We start from the raw sequence: 13,555 nt of genomic DNA on the forward strand, positions 1-13,555 counted from the left end.
GACTCCACCAGAAACCTACTATAACTGATCCATGAATTCAGAAAAGTCGCAGGGTACAAAATCAACGTACAGAAATCGGTTGCATTTATATACACCAATAATGAAGCAACAGAAAGAGAAATCAAGAAACTGATCCCATTCACAATTGCACAAAAAAACCTAAAATACCTAGGAATAAACCTAACCAAAGATGTAAGAAGTCTGTATGCTGAAAACTATAGAAAGCTTATGAAGGTAATTGAAGAAGACACAAAGAAATGGTAAAACATCCCATGCTCATGAATCGGAAAAATAAATATTGTTAAAATGTCATTACTACCCAAAGCAATCAACACATTCAATGCAATCCCAATCAAAATTGCACCAGCATACTTCTCAAAACTAGAACAAACTATCCTAAAATTTGTATGGAACCACAAAAGACCCTGAATAGCCAAAGTAATATTGAAGAAGAAAACTAAAGCAGGAGGCATCACCATCCCAGACTTTAGCCTCTACTACAAAGCTGTCACCATCAAGACAGTATGGTATTGGCACAAAAACAGACACATAGACTAATGGAATAGAATAGAGAAACCAGAATTGGACCCACAAATGTATGGCCAACTAATCTTTGACAAAGCGGGAAAGAGTATCCAGTGGAAAAAAGACAGCCTGTTTAACGATGCTGCTGGGAGAACTGGACAGCAACATGCAGAAGAATGAAACTAGATCATTTTCTCACATCATACACAAAAATAAACTCAAAATGGATGAAGGACCTGAATGTGAGACAGGAAACCATCAAAACCCTAGAGGAGAAAGCAGGAAACAACCTCCTTGACCTCAACTGCAGCAATTTCTTACTTGACACATCCCCATAGGCAAGGGAATCAAGAGCAAAAATTAACTATTTGGACCTCATTAAGATAAAAAGCTTCTGTACTGCAAAGGAAACATCAACAATAATAATAGGCAAAAGATGGAATGGGAATAGATAGTTGCAAATGACTTATCAGATAAAGGGCTAGTGTCCAAATCTATAAGGAACTCACCAAACTCCACTCTCAAAAAACAAATAACCCAGTTAAGTAATGGGCAGAAGACATGAACAGGCACTTCTCCAAAGAGGACATCCAGATGGCCAACAGACGTATGAAACGATGCTCAGCATCACTCATCATAGGTAATACAAACCAAAACCGCACTGAGAAACCATCTCATGCCAGTCAGAGTGGCTAAAGTGAACAAATCAGGAGACTATAGATGCTAGCGAGGATGTGGAGAAACAGGTATTCTCCTACATTGTTGTGGGAATGTAAACTGGTGCAGTCCCTCTGGAAAATGGTGTGGAAGTTCCTCAAAAAATTATCAGAGAAGTATCCTATGAATCAGCAATAGCACTGCTGGGAATTTATCCAAGGGATACAGGAGTGCTGATGCATGGGGCACAAGTACCCTCCAGTGTTTATAGCAGACTTTAACAAAAGCCAAATCATTGAAAGAGCCTAAATGTCCATCAGCTGACAAATGGATTAAGAAGATATGGTTTATCTATACAATGGAATACTACATGGCAATGAGAAAGAATGGAATCTGGCCATGTGTGGCAACATGGATGGAACTTGAGAGTGTTATGCTGAGCGAAATAAGTCAGGCAGAGAAAGACAGATACCATATTTTTTTCACTCATAAGTGGATTAGGAGAAACTTAACTGAGGACCATAGGGGAGAAGGAGGGGAAAAATAGTTGGTGAGAGGGATGGAGGAAAACCATGAGAAACTCTTGAATACTGAAAACAAACTGAGGGCTGGTGGGGGTGGGAGAGTGGGGAAGGGGGGTGATGGCATGGAGGAGGGCACCTGTTGGGATGAGCACTGGGTGTTATATGGAAACCAACTTGACAATAAACTATGAAAGGAAAAAAAAAAGAAAAGAAAAGAAAAGAAAAGAAAACTCCAGATACTTAGAAATCTATTCGAGTTACTTATTTGTGAAAAGAATACAGATGCATTAATTACACTATCAAACTTGGTAAAGATTCACCTAACCATGACTCTGTGGGTCAGCTCTTTTGAGGGAAGCTCTATAATCTGCCATGAGCTTCACAGAATATAGTCTGTACAACACACATACAGCTTTAGTAGGTAGAGATTTTTGTTTGTACTTAAAAAAAAAAAAAGAACCCCAAAAGGAAAAAAAACAATATAGCCTGATTTTAGAAATCAGGAAAGAGTGATTTCCTTATCTTAAAACAAATATTTCCTGAGTCCCACCCACAGATTACAATGCAATTACAACTGAAACAAAAGTTGAGAATCTGTATTTCTAAATGCTCTATAAATCACTCCAAGAATTTGGCAAGTCTTGGAAGCCTGGCTTGTAAAGAAGGGAAAAGAAAATTGATGTTGGTAACCAGAAAAAATATGGCTACAGTCTCAGGACTTGTGCTACAATTTGAAAATCAGTACATTTACAAAACTAGAAATGAATAAAAATATGGGCTGAGGGTAAGAAGTGAAAATTTGAATTTTGAAGATCTGGAATCTAAATCTCTTTACTGCCTTCTGATGACACCCTGATCAAAATTACTTTTACTCTCAAATTGACTTTAATACATTAAGAATAGAATCATACTCACCTTCCAATGATATTTAATCCTGGGATAGAACATATTTTTGGTAAAAGAAAAAAATAATCTTTGTGTTGGCCCAATTTTTTAGGAGCTGGTCTTTGGCTGTTGGGCATGCTCTTTATGTGTCTTGTGTTGTAAACTTTCTATTACATAAAGTGTCAAGTGAATGGATAAGGTGGTGAAATCTAATACACACCAGTATGTAATTTAAATTGACTAACAGAGAACCATAGTCCCAAGTTGTGGGCATACTGATATGGAGTGGGAAAGAAAATGGAGACTGTAGTGAGGTACACGTTTTTTCTAAAGCACAATAAAGTGACATGAAAAACCCAGTGCAGAAGCTCTTAGTTCAAATAGTTTGACTTTGTATTTAAAAACAAAAGTTAAGGGGTGCTTTGGTGGCCCAACTGGTTAAGATCCAACTTTGGCTCAGGTCATGATCTAGTTTGTGAGTTTAAGCCCCACATCAAGCTCTGTGCTGTCAGCTCGGAGCCTGGAGCATGCTTGCACTCTGTCTATCTCTCTCAAAAATAAATAGACATTTAAAAAAAATTTTAATAAATAAAAACAAAAGTTAGGGGCACCTGGGTGGCTCAGCTGGGTAAGCATTCAACTTCAGCTGAGGTCATGATTCCCCCAGTTTGTGAGTTCAACCCCCATGTCAGACTCTGTGCTGACAGCTCAGAGACTGAAGCCTGCTTCTGTTTCTATCTCTCTCTCTCTCTCTCTCTCTGTACCTCTCTCACTTGTGCTTTGTCTCTCTGTCTCTCAAAAATAATAAACATTAGAAAAATTTAAAAAATTAAACATAAAAGTAAAAGAGCCATATCATCCTTTTATTCTTTACTGACTAAGGATACTACTTCTTTTTGCATTAATTACTTATTTTTAGAGAGAGAGAAAAAGCATGAGTGGGAGAGAGGGGTAGAAGGAGAGAGAGAATCCTAAGGAGACTCCATGCTCATCATGCAACCCCACACGAGGCTCAATCTCATGATAGAGAAGTCATGACCTGAGAGGAAATCAAGAGTCCAGTGTTTAACTGACTAAGGCTCCCCTTAATAAAATACATTTTTATTATTATGTTTTGTTAGTAGTTTTTGCTATGCATCACTATTTTAGAGACTACCTTAGAAATACAAAACATAACCATGACTACAGCGTGCCTTTACTATGTCCTAAATATTGTAAGGAGAATATAATAGTTTAACTCCACTTATCCCCTTACCATTATTTTTTGCTATTGTTATATTATTTTCCTTCTGTTTAAGTTATAAACTCTTGAACTTCTGTTACTGTACTCATGAGTTTTTTTTCTGGGGCCATCATCTTTTGACATGAAAAGCAACCTTTAGTATTATTTCTATTATAGATCTACTAGCAACAATTCTTTCAGCTTTGGTTATATGAAAGTCTTTATTTCTTCTTCATTTTCCTTTATAATTTTTTTAGTGTTTTATTTATTTCTGAGAGAGAGAGAGACAGAGAGAGAGAGAGAGAGACAGCGTGAGCAGGGAAAGGTCAGAGAGAAAGGGAGATACAGAATCTGGAGCAGCCCGACGCAAGTCTCAAACCCACGAACCCATCCGTGAGATCATGACCTGAGCCAAAGTCGGATGCTTAACCCACTGAGCCACCCAGGTGCCCCTCTTCTTCATTTTTCAAAGGATATTTTCATTCTGTCTAGAGTCCTAGGTTAGAAGGTTTTGTTTTGTTTTTCTCATTCAATTTTTTAACAGTACCTTTTAGCATATAGTTTTTGATTAGTATTTCTAGGAAGGTGATGTGGATTTTTTCTCTGTTTTTAAGATTTTCTCTTATTACCAATTTTAGAATAATAAGAGTTGAAGTTTTCTTTGTATATGCCTTGCTTAGAATACACTGAATTTCTTGAATCTGTGGGTTATTTATCATCAGATTTGAAAGTTTGGGCCATTACTTCAAATAGTTCTTTTGTGCCAATGTCTCTCTTCTTTCAAGACTCCAGTTATGTGTTTGTTAGACATTTTAATCATATCTCTCTTATATGCTGCATTTGGTTTCCTCCATCCTCTTTGCTGGCTGTGCCTCCTGTATACTGTCTGTTGGCCCATTTTGAGTCTACAAACCTTGTCTTGTGTGTTCAACCTGCTCTTAAACTTATCAAAAGATTTCTTAATTTCAAATTTGTATTTTGCATTTCTAGAATGTTTGACTCTTTTTTATACACTCTAATTCTGTATTATAATCCTCCATTTTTTCATCCATTTTGTCTATATTTACCTCAAATTTCTTTAACTTGTTAATCATGGTTACTTAATATCTTAACTGTTAACCACAGCTTCTGGATCCTCTCTAAGCTTCTACCATTTGGTTACTTTATCTCATGTCCCCTTTGGATCCAGCACTTTATTTTATGTTCTTATAGCATTTTAGATTCTCTTGTTTCTGGTATCATTTATTTATTCTGAGGTCTGTGTATAAACCAGCTCATTCGTGATTTTTGATAGTACTTCTAATTCTATCCTGTTTTTTATACATTTATTTCTTATGAGGCCTGTGTTGGAAGATAACTTTCAATTGTGGAGAATTCAAAATTCTTTCTATTTGTAGGTCTTTGAAAAGTCACACCTTGAGAACAACGTTTTGAGAAAAGTTTTGTGTTTTGGCCACTGCACAGAAGCGTGAAATGCTGAAATCTAAGAATTGTTCTTGCTTAATATATTCTACAAAATGCTATCTGAGGTTTATTAGTGCAAGGTAGCTTCATTTTTCCATGACTATCTTTCTGTGTTATTATTAGTGGCAAAAGGAGTATTTATTTTCATGTTTACTTTCAAAAAGGGAAAGCAAAGTTTCTAGATTTGTTCCAGTATGAAAAGTGTTCTTTCTTTCTTTTGAAAATTATAGTCCACATAGAATCTGTTTCCCTTCCCAATTCATCAATTCCACTTATCATGTTCCAAATATTATTTTATTTAACTACTTCATAGCCATATGAGCTACATAAATATTATTTATGTATAAACTAATGAGAGAATGGTTTATTTGGCTATAAATTGATTTTCCTCCTATAAAGCAAACATGTTACATGTACTTTGTACACAAAGAGCCTCAATCAAATGTTGGAGACCCACTTAATTGAAGGAAGGGAAATTAGTCTGGGGTGTATAATCCCTGAGCCCATTTTAGAACAGCATCAGACATTTTAAAATAGACTCAATTTCTTTTTTTCCAACATATTTTATAAAACCTTTACTATCAGAAATGATGAGTAAAAGAATACATTTCACTAAAGAGACATCCTTTCCTCTATTAGGATTACCATGACCTAAAAGCATTATTTTGAACTTCCAGGAGAAAAATCCCCAGATTTATTTGTCCTTCATATATATGTATTGCAGTACATATTAGAATACAAATTTATTTAGATTATGAGTCCATTAGATTGTGTGTGTGTGTGTGTGTGTGTGTGTATTCCAGGTGAGCAAGATTTATAAACACATTTTAAATAAATGTAATAAAGAAAGACTGATTTTGTTTTGGTTGGCTTTGCTCTTGAAAAAATATGGCACATCTTGTTTAGCAATAGATAAAAGACATAGCTTGTTGAACCCAATTTGGGTTCTTGTAGAAGAAAAAGTCAGAGACAGCAGTGTCAAGACAGCCTCAGACCAATGTAGGGGATTTTTCTGAGGGATTCCAGTAATACCCACCCACCTCCTTAAACTCTGGTTCTTTGCCTTGACATATAAGTCTCAAGACACACAATTTTCCTCTGATTGGTATTTCAGTCATCAGATTCACATTCACAAAATTTTTAACCAGCAATCTCTCTGCTATCATCCAATGGTGTTTATGGGGAAAACCTTTAACATACCCTACCTATTATTACTCCGTTTATCTACCTTCTGACTACCAAAAATAAATTTAATTTCCACACAGTAATTCATACTCATGAAACGACTTCCCAGCACTGGAGCAGAGAATCATTAAGATATTTCATTGGAAAACCCATGCAGAAATTGTTAGAACTTATCATTGGTAGGTAGATTGAACCTCCTACAAATATGATCCCATAATGTCTATCTAGCATATCTGATACAGAGTTGCTATGGATTGAATGAGATACTGCATGTAGAGTATTTAGTGTGAGGTCCTACATTCAGGAAACTCAAGCAATTTTATTATTATTATTATTATTATTAGATAGTAGTGCTTTTCCAACTCAGTATGTAGTCATTTCTCTTTTGACCTTGGTGTGTCCCAGAATTCTTGTAAATAAAACATGAGCCATTATCAGAATGTCATCTTTTTTCCAAAAGGTGGCTAAGTTGCACACAATCATTCAATTGTATTGTAGTTAAGCAAAGTCTGTACTCTCTCGAATACTTGGTTTATCCTTGTTGAAACAAAAGTTCTAAGTTTGTCTTTTCAAGTGAATGCCTTACTTTTTGGACAAAGGTGGAACTGGCTTGTAAGTTCATCATCATGTGGAAATACATTAAGAGTGAATCACATGGATAAATGTATAACTCCTTGATTGAACATGAATTCATCAAGAGTTATCTATCAGCCTGTATAAATCTCCATAGACAACCTGCTCAGGTGTGTGTATGATGTGCACAAGGTGGCAAGGGGAAGGGTATAGCAGGTCATGTTTGTATTATAGAAGGAGAATTCCTTTCTAATCTTCTCATGAACAGATTCAACGGAATGGTTTATTATTTTTTACCAACTCTCTACTGTGACAGGTTTCAGCTATTTTATTCTATAAGGCATTGAAGACATTTAGCAAGGCGCATTTCATTCTTTTTCTTTCTAATGAGGAAGCCAAATGTGCTATAGATATATGAGTGACTATGTCATTTGTTAAGTTTGACATGTAGTTAAGCGGGCCACTTTAAGCAACTTGCAGGGATAAGGAAATAGGATTTTAGCCACACATCTACAGAATACCTATACAATGTTAAAACTAGTTAGGTTGTACAATTTATTACCTAAATTGGGTGACTTTAGAGAATGAAAAGATGCTCTGTTCATAATGACAACATGAGAACAGGCATGAACAGACTGTTCTCAGTTAACTAGGGTCTTCTCACTATTGTAACCCTCCTAGAAGCTTGGAAAAATACTGGAAAACATGAATTGTCTTTTATTTTCTTGTAAAGTCTCCCACAGATCTATATCATGCCTGGCCAAATTTTAGCTTTAACAGTTAGGTGATGAACTTTGATATTAATTGGGTAAGTACATATAGATAATATAGATAATAAACCTTACAGAGGAGATGAATGAATTTACCAGCAGACTGGGGACAAGGAAGTGATGCCTGAGCAGGTACTGAAGGGACTATGTCAGAAAGTCTGAGCCTGCATGGGACTCAGTCTCTTCCAGGTATTTCCATATTGGGTTCCAGTTCACATTTCCTAGGTATTCTGGGGTTCTGGCCTCAGTTACAGACCCATCTATGTAACCATCAAGACTGAAGATGAAACTTGGTCTATCAGGGCCATGGAGAAGAATGAAGGACTGGAGAATCGTGGCCTGAATGTGAAATAGAGGTACATACAGAAGTTGTAGAAGAAAATCAGTTAGCAGAAAGAACCTCAAGAGACCCTGGGCTTACAAAATCAACATCCAGGGATACAGAAAAAGTTTTCGAACTGAAGGAAAGCTTCTGCTTCAGATTATTTTATACACCCAAGGGATAAGCTTGAGTCTCAGAGGAGCCCAGACTAGGGTAGTGTTTTTGTTTAATGAGACCAAAAGGCAGGATGAAGCAGAGATAGGAAGTTAAACATCTCAGCTGACAGTTAGACAGTCTGAGATTTAAGTCTTTCATTCAAAGGGACAGAGAGTGTGGCTGCACCTGTAAATGGTTTCTGGTATGTTAGGGCCTATATTTCTGTACAGATAAAAATACCAAGGAGAATAGCAGTAAGTAGACAGTGAAAAAAAGCATGGGTTTCAGCATTGAATATTTCCATGTGTCTGAAAATATCTAGGAAACCTCTCATCTCTCTTTCTCAGTTTTAGAGAGCAAACAGCCCCAAAAGATTAAGGGCCACAGAGGTCCTGATAGCTGTGTGTTTTTAAGTCTTAGTCAGAGAATGAGAGTAAGATGGGTTTAGGAACGTCAAGGAATAACTGTAAAAACATTAAGCTTCTCGGACTTTACTCTTCCAGGAAAATTCATAGAACCATGAGAATGAGAACTGGAAAGGAGACTAGAGACCAGTGATCCAGGTCCCCTCCCTTGGAAGCTAATGAGACCCCATTTTGTTAGTAAGTTGTCCAGAGTTGTCACACAGCCAGACACTGGCAGAACTAGTGTTAAATTTCAGTGCTTCTGACTCTGTTCGATGCAGTGGAGGGAGGGTAAGAAGGAAGTGACTAGGTAAGGGAAAGAATTTGAAATCTAAAAAGCGGGAGATAGCAAGGTAAACTTAAAAAATGGATTTTCAGGTTTGGAATATGGAGTTAGAAGAAAGCATAGAAATGGAAGAAGCAAGCATGCAATCAGAAAGTAAAGATGGTGTCTTTGATGGAAGGAACAGGCCATAGTGAGAATAAGGAGGACAATATTAAGGAAAATCTCTAAAGGCAACAAACATGTCACCTGCCACCAATTAGGGTCACCGTTGTCATGCATCATGGTCACCAGGATTGTTTCTTTGACAATGATATTTTAGAGGAACTTCCCTGAGACTCTTTGTCTCAACACCAACACCAACAGCATTTTCTTTTGTGTGCTCTATAAACATCTTGTAGATTAGTCAAAATGGTTTATCATGGTACCCATAAACTGGTGGAATGGGGCTATGACATGGATTCTGATCTGGCCTCTAAACTTATGTACAAATTTTCCAGAATCAAAATATCTGGTTCGTGGACTCAGATGGCATTTTATGCAAGCTGGTATATTGCTTACATGTCTGACCATTTGGCTGTAATGAGATATCCATGATGTTCACTATCATTTCTGGAATATCCATCTCCTTACACTTCAAACACTCTTTGAAGACTGGGATTAGGTTTTGTCAACCTCTGCAGGTCCCTTACCTACCACATGCCTGGAACATAGTTGGTGCTCAGTAGATATTTTTTAGGTCCATGAAGGATAGATGAGTGAATAGCTGCCACTAATTACATGATCTAGTGAGGTTGAATTGCCTGGAGCATCTCAGTCAAAGAGAACTTGTTACTTACTACTGGGACAAGGAAAAGAAGAAACATGCATATTAAATTTTATACATATAATTTTACACATAAAAGAAGCCCTAATAAAATGTGATAACCAGGCAATTACTGGAGCATGTCCACACCCCCAAATAATTTTCCAAACACGTGAGCTTTTTTCATGACTCAACTCCTCTACACTTTGTAATAACCAAATACAGAAATGAAGAACATATAGATCTGTATTTAATCTATTCCTTTGACCTTGTTTCACTCCTCAATCAGCCAAAGTCAAATGAAAACTGCCTGAAGGAGTTAATTTTAATGAAACAAAATTTTAGATAAAAATCTAAAAGAAAAGCACACTCTGACAATGTAGCTAAGTGGATCAGAGTTTCTATTTTTCACACTACTGAAGTTAAAAGTCACAGCATCAGGGAGCCGTGTCACTAAGGAGCGATCAGCCACAGCCCTAAAGTTCCGCTAGTAACAGAGCTGCAGGTGGCCTGGACCAGCACAGACTACCCTAGCCAGGCTCTGTGAGCCTCACCAGGCTTCCTCCCTGTCTGCAGGATCAGCCCCACAAATGAGAGTTGTAATGTCAGTTTCCACCAGAAAAGTAGCAGAAGACATTTTTAAAAGGCTTCTGCATGCATTATTTTGACTGATGAAACAGTAGAACTAGTAGATATCCTCTTCTTCCTAGTACAGCTAGCCCCTTTCCAAATAGGATGCATTGGAGAGGGAAAGAAATTTAGAAGCAAATGAAGTAAAGTGGCCAATCATGAAGGCTCCCCCATAACCTTCACTGGGGGGGAAATGGGCATATCAGTTAACTAACTAGGACATTTTTGGAGGCAGATTCAGTTACCTGGGAAGAGTCAATCACTTTAAGAGAGCACAGAAACTGCTTTTTGGGTATTTATACTCTTATAATCACTACAATAATCTTATAGTATCAATTTTGTCCCATGACTTGGAGACTTCAGTGGGGAATAAAGATGTCTTGTTCTTCCTACTGCCTTTCCAACTCTGCTACTTCCATCTTGCTTCCTTCTCTTTGTGTTGTGGTCAGAAAATATGGGTAGAGGAAAGGCACAGAGCCCCAGAGGTTCCTATAATTGATGTGATAGTAGTGCCCTATAAGGCAGGCAGAGCCAGATGCCCTTCGAGCACATTTGTGATTTTCTTTGGGAGGGTCCCTATGTAACTTCCCAAAATGGTGAACAACTCTTGGTTAATTTCCAAACAAGGCAAAGTGCAATCTTCCCTTTATTTACTCAGTAGTTTCATTCCTGAAATATCAGACTTTGTGGCCCTACCTTGGCTCTTACCAGATCCATTGCTGTCCCTGAGTTTGAGCTCCACTCAGCTTGTGGCCTTGGATCCAGGATCATTTTTGCTTTTGCTTAAGCTGATCGACCTAGACCACTGCCCACTGTCCATGTTCCTCCTGAGGGAACTCGAGTTGTTTTTTAATACATTTGTGCCACAAAGAGTTTAATGGGGACTCTGGAATGTTGTATTTAGAACTTCGACTCTGGCCATATGCCTACGCAGTTCATTGAACCCAAAAAAAGAAAGGTGCAAAAGTCTCTGTTGGTGATGATGGTAGCAGCGGTGGAGGAGTGTGTGTGTGTGTGTGTGTGGTGCATTGCCTTCAAATTATTTAGCATGCCTTCTACATTCAGAACTTTTACTCAGAGACAGGTGTCTACTTGCTTTGTCTTCTATGCCCAGGATCTATCAGGCCAGGATTTTGATATGTTTAATAAATAGTTTAGAATAAGTTAGAACATCTTTTTGTATTTTGATAATGACCGCTTCAGTACTATTGTTTTGCTGTAGCCTAGAAAAGGCTACCTGTGAGAGGTGATGTTGATAGTAGAACTCCTATTTTTGGAGGGATCTGTCCTCTCCTTTCCTACAGGGACCTCAGGACTCAGCCTAGGGACCTCGAGGGAGCAGGACTCACAGGAGGAAATGAAACATGTCAGTCTATTTTCCTCAAAATACTATCCCCACTTTCGGAGCGGGGTGGGGTGGCTCCTGGGTCTGTTCTGCTCCCCACCTCCCTCTCAAGGCTCAGCTGTGCCCTCTAACAGCCCACAGACCACACCCTCTTCCTTCCCTGACTTCCTCATGGGCCCTGGCAGCCCCCTTGAGCTCTGACCTCATTAATGTAAGGAATGAGGAGAACCACATGTGATTAACTGTGATTAACGAGAAAGGTACACAAACAGCACACTTCCTGAGAGCCCTCCCTTCTAACGTAAGGCAAATTCATGCTTTTTCTTGCATGCAAGTGAAAACAGAAAACAGTCTTTCCATAGCTCTCTTACCTCTGTCATCAAACCAGCAACATCATATTGTAAACTGACTTCATACTTATGCTCAGAAATTCCAGTGTTTTTTGTGCAGTTTGACAGAGAGGCATGGTATACCGATAGCGATAACAATAACAATAATTACAATTCTCCTAAGTGAATGGAGCAAAGACTTCATGACTCACAGAGAAAGAGCTGTTTGAGGCAGAGTCCTCACTTATATACATTGTGACTAATTTAAAACTCAGAATTGAGGCAAAAATTACATTTTAACTTCGCACTCTTAAAACTGGAACAGTCCTTGCCAGGTCCAGCTTGTCCTAACAGACTTTATTTTTTGATTTTTAGTATTTTATAGTCTCCTAAATTCTCATGCTTTTGTGATGCAGTAAAGACTAAATGAGAAACAGTAGGGAAGAATCAGAACCATCCTGCATTTTAAAAGGTGGCTTTTTAAAAGGTGGCTCTTAGGGGCACCTGGTTGGCTCAGTTGGTTAAGCATCCCATGCTTGATTTTGGCTCCAGTTAGGATCTCACTGTGAGACTGAACTATGCATTTGTCTCTGCACTGACAGTGTGGAGCCTGCTTGGGATTCTCTCTCTCTCTCTCTCTCTCTCTCTCTCTGCCCCTCCCTCACTTGTCCTTTCATGTTCTTTGTCTCTCAAAATAAATAAACATGTTTTTTAAATGGTGGCTTTTGAAAATAACCTTTAAAGAAGGTCTAGCAGCTATCTACTAGCTCCCTGACCAGCATATACCAAGTCATTTTGACCAGAACTTCTCTAATGGAGGGTCAAGAGGAGAAAGAGGTGAGAATAAGCTGAATGCACAAGAGACACTCCTTGCGCTTGGAGCATATGATTCAGAGTCAGACTCTTTTGACTTTTGAATATTTTTGTTTTGATTTTGTTTTGTTTTGTATTTTTACAAATGACTTTTTACCTTTTTTTAAATTAAGCTCTACACCCAACATGGGGTTTGAACTCACAACCCCAACTGAGATCAAGAGTTGCATGCTCTAACGACCGAGCCAGCCAGGTGCCCCTAGGTTTTTTTGGTTTTGTTTTTGTTTTTTTTTAATGTGGACCTGCCCTTTGGTGTGCAGAGCTTAGGAAAGGGGTGGATAAATTTGTATAAGGAGCCCAAAAGCCTTCTGGGAAGGAAAGGAGCCTTTTGCTCCTGACAATTTGAAGTGAGGGAAATAGGGCATGGTGGAATGAGATGGCCCTGACTAGAATCTGAAGGCACAAAAGAACATCCTTTTATCCTTAAAGGAAAGAGGAATGATGTAAGCTGATGATCCAAAAGTCATGACCTGGGGCTGATTCTTGTACAAGGCTTGTTCAAGATAGGAAGGCCCTCTGCTTGAGTATAGTGCTTGAGAACAATGATTGAGCTTGTAGGCCTGACCTTGGCGCCTGGCAGAGCACCATCAAGGCTCGGATTGG

The sequence above is a fragment of the Hyaena hyaena genome, unplaced genomic scaffold (assembly GCF_003009895.1).
Source record: "Hyaena hyaena isolate Hyena2069 unplaced genomic scaffold, ASM300989v1 scaffold_716, whole genome shotgun sequence".
Lineage (NCBI taxonomy): Eukaryota > Metazoa > Chordata > Mammalia > Carnivora > Hyaenidae > Hyaena > Hyaena hyaena.